The sequence below is a fragment of the Megascapheus bottae genome, chromosome X (assembly GCF_031878675.1).
Source record: "Megascapheus bottae isolate mThoBot1 chromosome X, mThoBot2.hap1, whole genome shotgun sequence".
Classification (NCBI taxonomy): Eukaryota; Metazoa; Chordata; class Mammalia; order Rodentia; family Geomyidae; genus Megascapheus; species Megascapheus bottae.
The window spans coordinates 22,849,501-22,864,131 of NC_143547.1; positions in this window are offsets into that span (position 1 = coordinate 22,849,501).

A 14,631-nucleotide genomic window follows, 5' to 3' on the forward strand; every position below is an offset into this window, starting at 1 on the left:
GCTCCTCTATTCCTGGTAAGCTGCATAGGAGTGGCCACGGTGACAATGCTGGCTAAGTAGCAAGTGCCAAGGCCCTGAGGTAGGAAGATGGGCAGTAGGGAAGTTGAGGGTTTTAAGGCTACTAAGAACAGCAGGGCTGGCTTGTGAGGGAAGGAACTAGATGAAGTTGGACATAATGTTAAGGCCAAATGGGAAAGTGGGGTAACTGAGGCAGCCATAAGGAGGAAGAAGCAGACCATGAAACAGGGAGTCTGGAACTGTCCAGTCATGAAGATCTGAGGCTTTGAGGCTCAGAGAAGTCCAGTATCTTCCCTCTGGCCAGAGAAGGTGACCGAGTCAAACCTGGAACCCAATTGTCCTAATTTCCCATAGAAACTTTGCTCCAAACACTTCCCTGCTTTCTAGTCTCAAAGCTCTCATGAATGCACCGATATACAAAGCCAGGAGTATTTTTCAGAACTCCTGCCAGGCTCTTGCCTCAGGTAGCTAAGTGTGGGATGTTTGAGGTGAGGTAACAAGTAGTTCCGGTTTTTGGAGGTTGAGGATCTTGAGGTGATTAGAAGAGTAGAAGGATTCTTCTACAAGTTTGAGGCCAGCTTGCGTTACATAGATAGAGCCTGGCTCAAAGCAAAACCTGAAAGAACCCAAAAAAGTATTGGTAGGAAATGGTGATATGGTGTGGTGAGAAAAGAGGGATGGAGAGACAGGAACCATCCATCAAAAAGAGGTACCTGGGGGGCCGGGAGTTTGGCCTAGTGGTTAAAGTGCTTGCCTAGCATGCATGAAGACCCGGGTTCGATTCCTCGGTACCACATACATAGAAAAAAGTCAGAAGTGGTGCTGAGGCTCAAGTGGTAGAGCTCTAGCCTTGAGAAAGTCCAAGGACAGTGTTCAGGCCCTGAGCTCAAGCCCAGGACTGGCAAAAAAAAAAAAAGAGGTACCTGTAAATAGGCTGGTGTAGCTCACACCTATAATCCTAGCTACTCAGGAGGCTGAAATAATATGAGGATCGTGGTTCCAAGCCAGCCTGTTCAGGAAAGTTGGTGAGACTCTCATTTCTAATTAACTACCAGAAAACTGGAAATGGACCTGTAAATCAAATGGTAAAGTGCTAGTCTTGAGTAAAAAAGCTCAGGGAGGCTGAGAGTATGGCCTACTGGTAGAGTGCTTGCCTAGCATGCACAAAGCCCTGGGTTTGAGTCCTCAGAAACACATACACAGAAAAACCCAGAAGTGATGCTGTGCCTCAAGTGGCAGAGCGCTAGCCTTGAGCAGAAGTACTCAAAGACAGTGCCCAGGCCTCGAGTTCAAGCCCAAGACTGGCAAAAAAAAAGAAAGAAAAAAGAAAAAGCTCAGGGATAGCACTCAGTCCCTGAGTACAAGCCCCAGGACCAGAACACACACACACACACACACACACACACACACACACACACACACACGCACACACACACACACACACAGAGTCTGGTGTGGCTGAACCTAGTTCTAGTCCCACAGAATGGAAAGAATATTGGGCCAAGGTCCATCAAGTCCAAGTTTCAAGTTCACAGAAATCATAATGGGTTCTCTGTTGGCTCCTTGGCTGGAGCCAGATGGTCAGGAACTTGACCTTGCCTTTCTGGGTTACCCCTCTGCAAAGTACCGATTTCTCCTTGCCCCTTCATGATCCTTTTTGACTGTTCTTTCTTCCCCCAAATGCGTAATCAGGGCAGTGGGGGGAGGGGCAGAGAGAAACGTAAATTCCATTCTCTTAATCTTCCCTTCCCTTACAGCATGAACTTCTAGTGCTTTCAGTGACAGCTCTCTCAGTGATCAAACTTTCTTCCAAATCAGCAATTTTCATGCTATATTAGCATTTATTTGTTTGGTATTTACATTTGGGAAAGGAGTACCCAGTCTCTAGGTCCCTGAATATCAGAGAAAACACTGAAATAGGCTAATTATCAGGTTTCTCCTTTTCTCTCAGCCACACCCTGCCTGCCACCTGCCTTGCCCCAATCTGATTTTTGTGAGTCATTCCAGGGCCTTGAACTCAGGGACAGGGCACTATCATTGAGATTTCTTGTTGTTTGTTTGGTTGGTTAGTTGTTGGGCTTTAACTCAGGGCCTGAGCACTGTCCCTGAGCTTTTTCCGTTCAAGGCTAGCACTCTACCACTTTGGGCCACAGCAGCATTTCCAGTTTTCTGGTGGTTAATTGGAGATTGAGTCTCTTGGCCTTTGCTGCCCAGGCTGGCTTTGAACCATGATCCTCAGATCTCATCCTCCTGAGTAGCTAGGATTAGAGGTGTGAGCTACGAGTACTGGGCTCCCAGTCTGACTTTTTGAAACAGTTTGTATATTACCTTGACAAACCATCTGCTGATAAACAGGGGTTCAAGGCTGAGAAGAGAGGGATTCCTAAAATCCAAGGCCTGGCAGGCAGGCGAATTGCACTGGGTAAATATAGCTGTAGTTTCTCTTTTGGAATGGAATATCCTTGAGGGCAGGGAGTTGTTTGGGTTCTTTGAATTTCACCACAACCTCCTAGAGGCTCAAAGCTCAGCTAGGAACTCAGCTGCTTCTCCCGAATGAATAAGAAGCCCCTCCCTTCCTTCCTGTGGGAGTTTCCCACAGCACCCTGGGAGAGGGTGGGGGAATTATCCTGAGACAGCTAGAGAATGGAGGCTTCACGGTCGGGGAGAAAGTTCTCCTTTTCCCTTTTAAAATCTGCTACAAGTAGGGCCAAGGAGCCCAGCCTCACTGGCTCCACGGGCTAGGGTGGAAATAGAAGCTGTGAGCCTTCTTGTCAAGAAGCCACTCCTCCTGGGCCATTTTCTCTCCTCGGTGGTCAGTTTTTGTTCACATTCACACTTTTTGTGCTGGTCTTGGGGCTTGAACTCAGGGCCTAGGCTCTTCTCTCTGTCTCTCTTTCTCTGTCTCTCTCTCCCTCCCTCCCTCCCTCCCTCCCTCCCTCTCTTCCTTCCTTCCTTCCTTCCTTCCTTCCTTCCTTCCTTCCTTCCTTCCTTCCTTCCTTCCTTCCTTCCTTTCTTTAAATTCAAGGCAAGTACCCACTTGACTCACAGTTCCACTTCCACTTCCAGCCAGTTCCTTGCTTTACTTTCTGGATTTTTTTTCTTGTTGGTTGTGGGGCTCAAACTCAGGGTCTGGGTGCTGTTCTAGAGCCTGTTTGTGCCCAAGGCTAGTGCTCTAGTGCTTGAGCCACAGTGCAGATGAGTCTCACTGACTTTTCCTGCCTGGGCTGGCTGTGAACTTCCATCCTCAGATTTCTGAGTACCTAGGATTACAGGTGGGAGCCACTGGTGTCTGGCTTCTCTCTCTCTCTCTCTCTCTCTCTCTCTCTCTCTCTCTCTCTCTCTCTCTCTCTCTCTCTCTCTCTCTCTTCTCTCTCTCGTGGGTCATGGGACTTGAACTCTAGGCCTGGGCGCTGTCCCTGAGCTCTTTAGCTCAAGGCAACCACCCTACCCTTTGAGCCACCAAACCACTTCACAGTTTTCTGGCAGTTAATTGGAGATAAGAATAAGAGTCTCGTGGACTTGAGTGCCCAGGCTGGATCTGAACCACGATCCTCAGATCTCAGCCTCCTGGGTAGCAAGAATTACAGGCGTCAGCCGCCAGTGCATGGCTGGGCTTGGCTTCACTTCCTGTTTTGTAAGATAGAGATACTGTGAATTTCTTTCCATATGGGCTAGATATGTGCATTTTAAGTGAGATCAGCCTAGATGGGTTTAGGTAAACTTAGGGAAGCTCAGGCCCAAGTGTTTATCTTCACATCCAGGATGGAGATGCTGTTCCATGTGCTTTTCAAGGGGCAAGAGGCTCTCAAGGGCCTCAGACCTATGTTACACTGAAGTAGAAGCAAACAGTGCCAGCCAACGGGCAGGAGTGGCACTGGGGAGGTTGTTAGAAATGCACATCAAGCCATGTGCTGGTGGCTCAGGCCTATCATCCTAGCTATTCAGGAGACTGAGATCTGAGAATCCTAGCTCAAAGCCAGCCCAGCACAAAAATGCATGAGACTCTTATCTCCAAAGAGCCACCATAAGACTGGAAGTGGTGCTATGGCTCAAAGTGGTAGAGTACTGGCCTTAAGCCTGAAAGCTCAGGGACAGCATCCATGCCCAGATGTCAAGTCCCATGATCAATGACAAAAAAGAAAAAGAAATGCAGATCAGATCATTAGACCTTTACCCCGTCACACCTGCTGAATGCAAATCTGCATTTTCAGGAGATTCCTTCTCCCCAAGTGATTTGTGTGTGTGTGTTAAAGTGTGAAAAGAGCTTTAGAAGCCCCCTCCCCCTTGTGAAATAAGCTATATGGAAATGACTCCTCTCTCCTCCCTTTTATTGTGCCGATCCTAAGGTTTGAACTCAGGGTCTGGGAACTGTCCTTGAGCTTTTTTTCCCCCCCCTCAAGGCTAGCCATAGCTCCATTTCTGGATCTGTGTGTGCGTGTGTTTAATTGGAGATGAGACATTTTTGTTAGTTGTTGGACTTGAACTCTGGGCCTGGGCATTGTCCCTGATCTCATCAGCTTAAGTCTACCACCCTACACCTTGAGCCACAGTACCACTTGCGGTTTTCTGGTGGTTAAATGGAGATAAGAGTCTCACAGACTTTAGTGCCTGGGCTGGCTTTAAACCGTGATTTTTAGATCTCAGCCTCCTGAGTAGCTAGGATTACAGGTGTGAGCCACTGTGTCCAGCTTAGAGACAAGATTTTTAAGGACTTTCTGGCCTAGGTTGGTTTTGAACCAAATCTTCAGATCTCAGCCTCCAAAGTAGCTAAAATGATAGGTGTGAGCCACCAGCACCTGACTGACTCCTTGCCATTTTGAACAGGAAAAAATATCCTTAATGTATTAACAACTAGGGCCAGGAGTGTGCCCTAGTGGTAGAGTGCTTGCCTTGCATGCGTAAAGCCCTGAGTTCAATTCCTTGGTACCACATGCACAGAAAAATCCAGAAGTAGTGCCATGTCTCAAAGGTAGAGTGTTAGCTAGCCTTAAGAAAGCCAAAGGACAGTGCCCAGGCTCTGAATTCAAGCCCCGGGACTGGTTTAAAAAAAAAAAAGAAGGGCTGGCAGTTTTGCCTAGTGGTAGAGTGCCTAGCATTCAGAAAGATCCAGTTCGATTCCTTGGTACCACATATATAGAAAAAAAGCCAGTTTGAGTGGTTTAAGTGGTAAAGCTCTAGCTTTGAGAAACCCCAAGGACAGGGCTCAGGCCCTGGATTCAAGCCCAGAACAAGCAAAAAAAAAAAAAAAAGAATTGGCAACTGGCCTTGTGGTATATGAGTGTAATCCTAGCACTGAAGAGGCTGAGGCAGGAGGATCAAGAGTCTTGAGGCCAGTCTGGGCCACAATTGTGAAATCCTGTCCCAAAGAATAAGATGATTACTTTGCCCATGCTCATAAGAGGAGAGAAGAGGACAACTGAGTGTTCTGGAATGCACCCTGCCTGTAGTTGTTTCTCAGAAGCTTAGCACCCTTCAATGGAGGGTGCCAGTAAGTGGGGGAAAGGACACGGATCTCACTTGTAGAGTCTGTGTACCAAGGAGATAGGAATGTAGAGTTCATCCTGAAGACTCTTGGACACTGGGCCTCAGGCTTGAGATAACAAAAAGGCCAGAGACCATGTCATTTCCACAATCATTAGCATCCCTTTATTAAAGTAGAATGTTCACAAGATTAAAAAAATTATTCTCCATGGCTATAATTTTAGCTACTCAGGAGGCTGAGATCAGAGGATCAAGGTTCCAATCCAGTGTGGGTAATAAAGACCATGAGACCTCTTATTGCCAACTAACCAGCAAATATAAAAATAGATACATGTTCAAGACTTGATTTAACAACACATTAATTCATAAGGGAAACCTGTAAGATATTAAAACCGGTCCGAATGAGAATATAAGGAGCTGGGTATTTCCTGACAACTGAATAGAAGAATGACTGGTTAAAAATTATTTGCATCTCTACCAGACAAAAAAACTTAAGTTAACCTCTGCCCATATGGGGGGCTGGAAAACAGCCTTGTCAACTAGAAATCAAACAAAAGCACACGCTTAGCTTTGTAACAAAAGAACATCTAATAATCTCTTTTGCCTATTTGTGATTTGCAATATTTTTTTCTGACACTACCCTTGGTTATGCGCCCTCTCCCCCCCCCCCCCCGCAGCTTGGGAGGCTTGAACTTAGGATCTGAGTGCTGTTTGTCTTTTTTCTGCTTAAGGCTAGCACTCTACCACTGCGAGCCACAGCACCACCTCCAGCTTTCCAGTAGTCTCATGGACTTTCCTGCCCAGCTGGCTTTGAACCGTGATCCTCAGATCTCAGCCTCCTGAGTAGCTTGGATTACAGGCTTGAGTCAATGGCACACAGTTGGTTAGTTCTTAAGAATCTAGAAGTAGGTGTTGCCTGAGAATTACCGTCAGAATGGAATGTGGGCTTTGGAATGGAAAAGGGAAAGAAATGATAACCAGACACCCCCCTCTTCCCCCGCCCCTGGTTTTGGGGCTTGAACTCTGGGTCTGGTCCCTGAGGTTTTCAGCTCAAGGCTAGCCCTTGAGTCACAGCGCCACACAGCGCCACTTCTGGTTTTCTAGTGGTTAATTGGAGATAAGAATCTCATGGGACTCTCATTCCTGGGCTGGCTTTGACTGGTGATCCTCAGATCTCAGCCTCCTGAGTAGCTAGGATTACAGGTGTGAGCGATTGGCACCTGGCTGGACCCACCCTATATATTTTTTTTATCAGATGTGAAGGATGTTTTTTTGGTCCACTTTCCTTCTGGCCTGAAGAGAGCATATTGTCACTTCTTCCAGAAGGCGTGGTTTGGCATCAACCAAGAGACCACGACTTCTCACAGGAAAGAGACTGGGTAGCCTGCTCTTGACTCTCATTCTCTTTAACCTTGGCCACTGCGCAGAGGGAGATGAGGTATCTGCAAACATAGACAGCCTTGTCCAAAATATTTTCCCCTCCTATATACTTCTTGCCAATATTGTTACTCTGTGGCTTGACTTCAGACCAAAATAAATCTCCTAACCCTGGCCACCAGCTAACTAATTTTACTTTGTAACCAGGGAATAGAAAGTACAGGCCCTCTGCCGACCATTCTGTTTATTTTGCTTTCTCTTCCTTGCAGTTTAAAAAAAAATCACATTTGGAAAAGTAGACCCTTCATGCAAAAGAACAGACACAGAGAGAAACACAACAGAAATGGATGGAATGAGAAATAAATAAAAAAGGTTATTTTTCTACATTTTTCTCTCTTTTCATTGACCTCTTTGGGGATGTATAGAATTTCAAACCATGCCTTGAAGCAGAAGAATTTTCCTAGGGACTAGGAGAAATTCCCCTGGAAATTTCAGTAGGTGAGTGGACTGGGTGTGGCCTCTGCCTGCCTTTAGGATGGGTCTGTTCCATTGCTCTAGTCCTTAGACCAATGAGAATTGAATTCTGGGGTCTCCCTGCCCAATCTCAGTGGAAGCACGTGGGTAGCGCTTTAGCATGCCAGTGCAGGATACGACCTTGGAAGTCTTCTAGTCCTACACTGCCAGGCAACAGTCAGGAATGCCGAGGAGCTAGGAGCACAGACAGTACACTACACTGGCCCAGTTTGGATGAAAGCCACTGTGCATTAGATATTGGATGACTTTCTCTACTTTGGTTTTCTCATCTGTAAAATGGGGGTAGTGGTAATTGTGCCTATTTCATAGAATTGTGGGGGTGTCTAAATGGATTTACAAAATACAGTTCCCAAATCAGCACAAGCAAGCAAGGTAGAATTGAGATGATTAGGAGGTGAAGCTCAGAGAGTTGGCAGGCAGAGTCGGGCTCTGTGAAGAAAGAAGAGAGGTTATTTGCCTCTTGGAAATTTTAACTAATAATGTTTTCTTTGCTGCATTACATCATGCTTACTTAACACTTGGAGAGAACCCTAATGCCTAAGTCACTGCCGGGCCTCCTGGTCTGGGTGTGCCCCTAACTGGTGGTGATCCTATAGAAGAAGGAGAAGGAGAAGAAGAGGAAGAGGAGGAAGAGGAAGAGGAAGAAGATGAAGAAGATTGTGTGCGTGCGTGCGTGCGTGCGTGTGTGTGTGTGTGTGTGTGTGTGTGTGTGTGTAGTCGTACCTGTGCACACACCAGTCCTGAGGCTTGAACTCAGGACTTGAAGCTCTCACTTGGCCTTGAATGTTAAGATACAGTACTACCACTTGACCACAGCTCTACTTTCAGCATTTTACTGCTTAATTGAGATAAGAGTTGTGTGGACTTTTCCTGTCTGGGATGGTTTTGAACTGGAATCCTCAGATCTCAGCCTTGTGAGTAGTTAGGATGACAGGTGAGAGCCTTCTGCCTCTAGCTTCAGCTGGTTTTGTGAGGCTACCATGGGTATCAAAGCAAACACCCACCCCTGTATTTTCACTTCATTACCTTTATTGATGCAAAATTTACAAATGATATATGTATAATCATTTACCTATTTTAAATTTGACCTGTTTTGACAAACAGTGCCTATGTAGCCATCACCATGGTGAAAGAATAGGACAATTTCATTATCCAGTTCTTAGCTTCAGGCAAGCTCTCATGCTATACATCATTTTGTTTGTTTTAATCTTTTCTTGGTATTTCATACCAGTACAATCATATAGGATGCACTCTCCAGTGATTTTGTAATATTTTAACATGTTTTTTTTTGGGGGGGTACATACATGTTCTGTATATCTATTAATTCATCCTTTTTGATTGCTGAGTATTGTATAATTTTATTGTTTGTATTGTCATTGTTTCTATTGATGGATAGTGTTTTTTTTCCAGTCTTGGGCTTGAACTCAGAGCCTGAGCACTGTCCTTGGGCTTTCCTCAAGGCTAGAGCTCTACCACTTGAGCCATAGCATCACGTCTGGCTTTTTCTATGTATATGATACTGAAGAATTGAACCTGGGTCTTCGTGCATGCTAGGCAAGCACTCTACCACTAGGCCAAACTCTCAGCACCCCTCCCCATTTTTTTGAGTTTAGAACTTCTCTTCTTGGTTGTACTGGGGTTTGAACTCAGGTCCTTGCTCTTCCTAGGCAAGGACTCTACCACTTGAGCCATACCTCTGGAACTAGTCCTTTTTTTGTATGTGTCTGTCCTAGGGCTTGAATTTGGGGCCTGGGCTCTGACTTTTATCTTTTTTTTTATCTTGTACTTTACCATTTGAGCCACAGCTCCATTTCTGGCATGTTGGTGGTTAATTGGAGATAAGATTCTCATGAACTTTCCTGCCTCCTGCGTAGCTAGGATGACATATGTGAGTCACTGGCACCCGACTGAGCTCCAGTCTTAATAAAATCACTCTGAATGTTTATGTACTCAGTGGCATGCATAACAGTATATAGGGCTCATCAGAGGCCATCTTGGAGGAGGGTTCCCATCGCCATTGACTGCCCAACATTCTTTTTTTTTTTTCCTTTGTTGGTCATGGGGCTTGAACTCTGGGCCTGGGCACTGTCCCTGAGCACTTCAGCTCAAGGCTACCACCTTACCCCTTGAGCCTCAGTGCCACTTCTGGTTTTCTGGTGATTAATTGGAGATAAGAGTATCATGGACTTTTCAGTGCTCGGGCTAACTTTGAACCACAATTCTCAGATCTCAGATCTCAGCCTCCTGAGTAGCTAGGATTGCAGGCCTGAGCCACTGTACCCTGTTACTGCCCAACATTCTTGACTCTGATACCTGGGCCTGTGGGTTCCCAGCACATTTTAAGATAGTGAGGAGCTGTCAAAGTCAGACAACTGCTCTAAATATCTGAAGAGGAAACAACAAAAAAAATCTGGCTATGAACACGAGCCTCAAAGAGTCATTTTGCTGTTTTAGAACCAAGGAGAAAAATAAAGTTTTCAAAGTAAATCAACTTGAGTGTCAGACAGGGTTAGGGTGTAATTGTAGAATTTTGGACACAAACACCATGATCTCCAATGTCCTACAAACTCTCTCCAGTCCTTGCTAATTAAATTAATCAAAGTTCAGCCTTCCTTCCTTCCTTCCTTCCTTCCTTCCTTCCTTCCTTCCTTCCTTCCTTCCTTCCTTCTTCTTTCCCTTTCTTTGTTTTCTTTTCTTTTCTTCTCTCCCTCCCTTACTCCTTCCTTCCCTCCTCAATCCTCCCTCTCTCTTTCTTTTCTTTTCTCTCTCACTCCCTCCCCCCACCACCTTAGGCAAGGTCTCCCTATGTTGTTCAGGCTATCCTCAACCTGTTCTCTAATGGTCCTCCCATTTCAGCCACCTGAGTAGCAGATGCTACAGAAATGCGTTACTGCTCCCAGCCAGAGATATTTGGAACAGAAGGATTTCAATCACAAAATTGCTTACCCTGGCAGTGGGCAAGCTGAGAAGCTACACGAGAGAAGGGGAGACACCGCAGAGGTATGCAGGTTCAGGAAGCCTCCATCCACCCTAGAACTAGAGGGCCATGGAGTAGGTGGTAGCTGGGCTCTGGCAACAAGATTCTGGGAAGAAGCTGAAGAACTAAGATGTGCCTGTCTCCTGGGATTTCCTGCCCCAAAGGAGCTCCAGTGCTGAGGCAGCAATTAAGGAGATGAAATAGCTCTACTTTTTCCTTCTTCCTCTTCTCCAGTCTCCTTCCAGTACCTTCCATTGTTGAATCAAGCTGGATGCCAAGAAACAACATCCCAGCAGAGGTTAGGGAAGGGAGGATCTGAGAGCCACCAGGCCTGGGATTGGCACTGGGCACTGGCAATGCCCAACTACTGGACATGTAGCTCAAACTAGCCACAACCATATTTCTGGTCTTCTAGAACCTGGCAAGGGAGGTCTTCCTGTGTCTCTTCTTCCTGGGTAGCATTTTGTAATTTCTCAGCTACATAGATGTAGGTAAAGGGTTGTCATGTGACTTAGCCCGATGAGTCATAAAAAGAGAGGTAGCTGTCATCTGACTGTCCCTCACTTTTGAGAGGCTGTCCCTTAAGACACAACCACTGTTTTGTGGCACTGAGCGACTTTCCACGGGGGATAGTTCATGGGGGAGAGAAACTGAGGCCCCCAGCTGATAACTTATGATCATCCCACAAACCCCAGCCTCTAAATCTTCCAGTGGAGGCTCCAGTAGGCACAATGTAGAGATGAGCTTTCCTTGCTGTCCTGTCTGAAATTCTGATCGGCAGAATCTATAGCCATAATGATTTTATTCTCAGAAGTTTTGTTATCCAGTTATCGGAACTGGGAAAACTCAAGAGGAAGGCTCAAGACAATATTGCTCCCTCTCCCTTGGATCTTTGGAAAATCCCAGCTTGGAATTGCATTTGTTTTGAAAGCCTGAGGAAGTTGGTCTTACTCCTTTTCAATGTGTGTGTGTGTGTGTGTGTGTGTGTGTGTGTGTGTGTGTGTCTGCTGGTCCTAGGGCATGAATCCAGGGCCTTGGTGCTGTTCCTGAGTTCTTTTTGCTCAATGCTGGTGTTCTACCACTTGAGCCACAGCTCCAATTCCAGCATTTTTGGTGGTTAACTGGAAATAAGAGTCTCACAGACTTTCCTTCCTGGTCTGGCTTTGAACTGCGTTCCTTAGATCTCAGCCTTCTGAGTAGCTAGGATTATAGGTGTGATCCACTAGTGCCTGGCTTCTTTTTATTCTTTTGAGAACAGTCTCACAATGCCCTTTAGCCTGGTTTCAAACATAATCTTCCTGCCTCAGCCACCTGAGTTCTGGGATTACAGGCATGTATCACCCTCCCCTGCAATGGTCATTGCAATTTTAGAGAACAGACCAGGCCTTGTCCAATAGCGGCACTCTGTACCCTTTGAGCAGTGAGTCAATTGCAACCTTCCTTTGGGTTTTCACCCTGCAAGGTGAAAGGCGCTCACAGCACGTCATTATCATATAGTATTGGAAGTGACCCAACAGAGCAGATTCCTCCCCTGTGCTGAGATGGGACTCATCTGGGCCAGGCATTGGACCATTTTGTTGCTTGATCTTGGTGAAGTGAGGGCCACAAGAATGGAAGGTTTGGGGTGAGCCTTGGAAAAGGGGCTATTAATCATAGGTATGGAAATATTTTAACAGCAGTTCCACACATGAACAACAGCTCTGTAATCTCTTAGTCTCTTTTGTCTTTATTGGGGTAGCACTGTGCCAAGCTAATACACATCTGAGCTTTGATTAAAGTTTAGACATGGCTGATTATAAATATATATTTGTATCTTACATGTATGTGCTTATATGTGTGTATATACATATGTATATATGCACATATGCAGGTCTCCCAAGGGGCTCTTTCATCAGGAAGGAATCTCATTTTAGCCCCTTCTGTTTCTTCCCTAACCAGACTGACCTGGGATGATGATGGCTGGAGATGTAGCAGCCACCTTGTGACCTTGAGGATAGAATACAAAGCAAAAATATAGAAGGATCCTGGGTCCTTGATGATTGTACCATCTGTAGACTGCCCACCTGCGGGCTCCTTTTATGAGACAAATGGTCTGTTCAATCTCATAAAAGATAAAGGCCTTTGCAATTAGGTGTAGATTTTAGCATCTGAAGTCAGTTGTCAATTTTTTTTTAGCTCTCATTTATCCTCAATGCCTGCCTCTCTGTAGTGGCTCAGGGTTCAGGATGAAGAATGGGCAGGAACCTCCTTTTGGCATGGTTGGTTTTATTTTGCTAGTGAAGCCACTAGTGTTACTTTGCTTTCATAGGCAAAGGAACCGGTCTTCAAGTTTATGTGGTTTGACAGGGACAGAACTGGGGATTTTTAGCCCATGACTGTTCCACCACACCTCTCAGTCTGAGGCAGGATCATTCATTCATGGAGAGAGCCAGAAAAGATCCCTTCAACAGCTCCTGGCTGATTGGGCACTGGTAATCCTAGCTACTCAGAAGGCTGAGAGCTGAGGATCTTGGTTCAAAGCCAACTGGAGCAGAAAAGTCTATGAGACTTTTATCTATAATTCAGGAATAAAAAGCTGCAAGTGGAAGTGTGTGTGGCTCAAGTGGTAGATTACCAGCCTTGAGCAAAAAAAACCCCAAATAAACCCAGGGGAAGGGCCCTAGCCCTCAGTTCAAGTCCCAATACAGGAATACACACACACACACACACTCCTGTCGATTTGTCTGTTGGTAGCCACCATAGAACATCACCACAGGGCTAGAGGGCAGTGTGTGCGCATGCGTTCCAGTTGTGAGGCAGGCAGGCTACTGAGCCTTCAGGTAGCCTTCTGCACCCCAGGCTTAGGGAATGGAAAAATCCCTGGGCAGAGGGGAGAATTATTCCCTCCAGCTCTCCCATCCCCCTCCCAGCATCCTGAGCACTTGTCCTCGAAACCTGAAAATCCAGCTTGTCCCTGACCTCTGGGGCCAGCTGTGGCAGGAGATTCACTGGCTGTGGCAGATTTATTATCCCAGTGGTCATTAGCAGATGCTGGAGCCCAGCACCTGGCAGACCCCTCACCCGGTCCTTACACTCTTCCACTCCAACAGGTACTGAAGGGAAGGGAGGGAGAATTGTCCAGAAGGCTGAGCCTTCACCTTTACTTCAGCCCTCCCTTGTTCTAGAACCCCTAGGTTGTCTCTACAGAGGCCAGGGCTCCTTTTCTCTGCCCTTCTCTGTCCCTAACTCCCCTTGGAAAATGTGACCCATCAGGCCCTCCTTTCAAGTCCCCCTACATCCAAGCCTCCCCCTTCTCCCCGCAGTCTCTCAGGCGGGGGAGATGGAAAGCAGACCCTCCTGACTGTTTAACTTCAGCGGACATGATTATAACTTTCCCATGGACGCCACCGTATCCTTTCCATGTTCCTTCGGGGATCCCGAGACACCATACGGTTTTCATTTGCAGCTCGTTCCTGAGGAGGCCTCATTTCCTCACGAAACACCCCTGATGTGGTCAGGGTCTCCCTCCCACAGCCAGGAGGGGGTGGAGTGGGGGGCTTCCTTGAGCCTTTCTGAAATTGCTGAGCCTCCCCTGGTCTGTTCTCACTACACCCCTCCCTTGGCCTCTGCCCTTTCCCAAATCTCCTCCTCCTTCTCTAATGCCACAGGTTTTTCATTTCTGCCTCCCTCTACCCAGGGACTGTTCCCTTGGCAGAAGAACTCTTTCTAGAACTTTCTCCCACTCAGCCCAGTGAAATGGCTGGGAATGGGGGTGGGGGCCTCAGTGGTAGATCCTAAAAGAACAATTCCCGAGCTCTTTCCTTTCCTTTCCTTTCCTTTCCTTTCCTTTCCTTTCCTTTCCTTTCCTTTCCTTTCCTTTCCTTTCCTTTCCTCTCCTCTCCTCTCCTCTCCTCCCCTCCCCTTCCCTTCCCTTCCCTTCTCCCTTCTTTCTTCTCCCTTCTCCTTCTACCTACCTTCCTTCCTTCCTTCCTTCCTTCCTTCCTTCCTTCCTTCCTTCCTTCCTTCCATTGTTGGGTCTTTTTCTTTTTCTCTTGTTGGTCATGGGGTTTGGACTGTGGGCCTGGATGCTGTCCCTAAGCTCTTCAGCTCAAGGCTAGTGCTCTACCACTTTGAGCCACAATCCTACTTCCAGTTGTTTTTGTTTTTTTTTTTTTGGTGTAAATTGGAAATGAGTCTCATGGATGTTCATGCCCAGGATGGCTTTGAACCGTGGTCCTTAAATCTTAGACTGCTGAGTTAGCTGG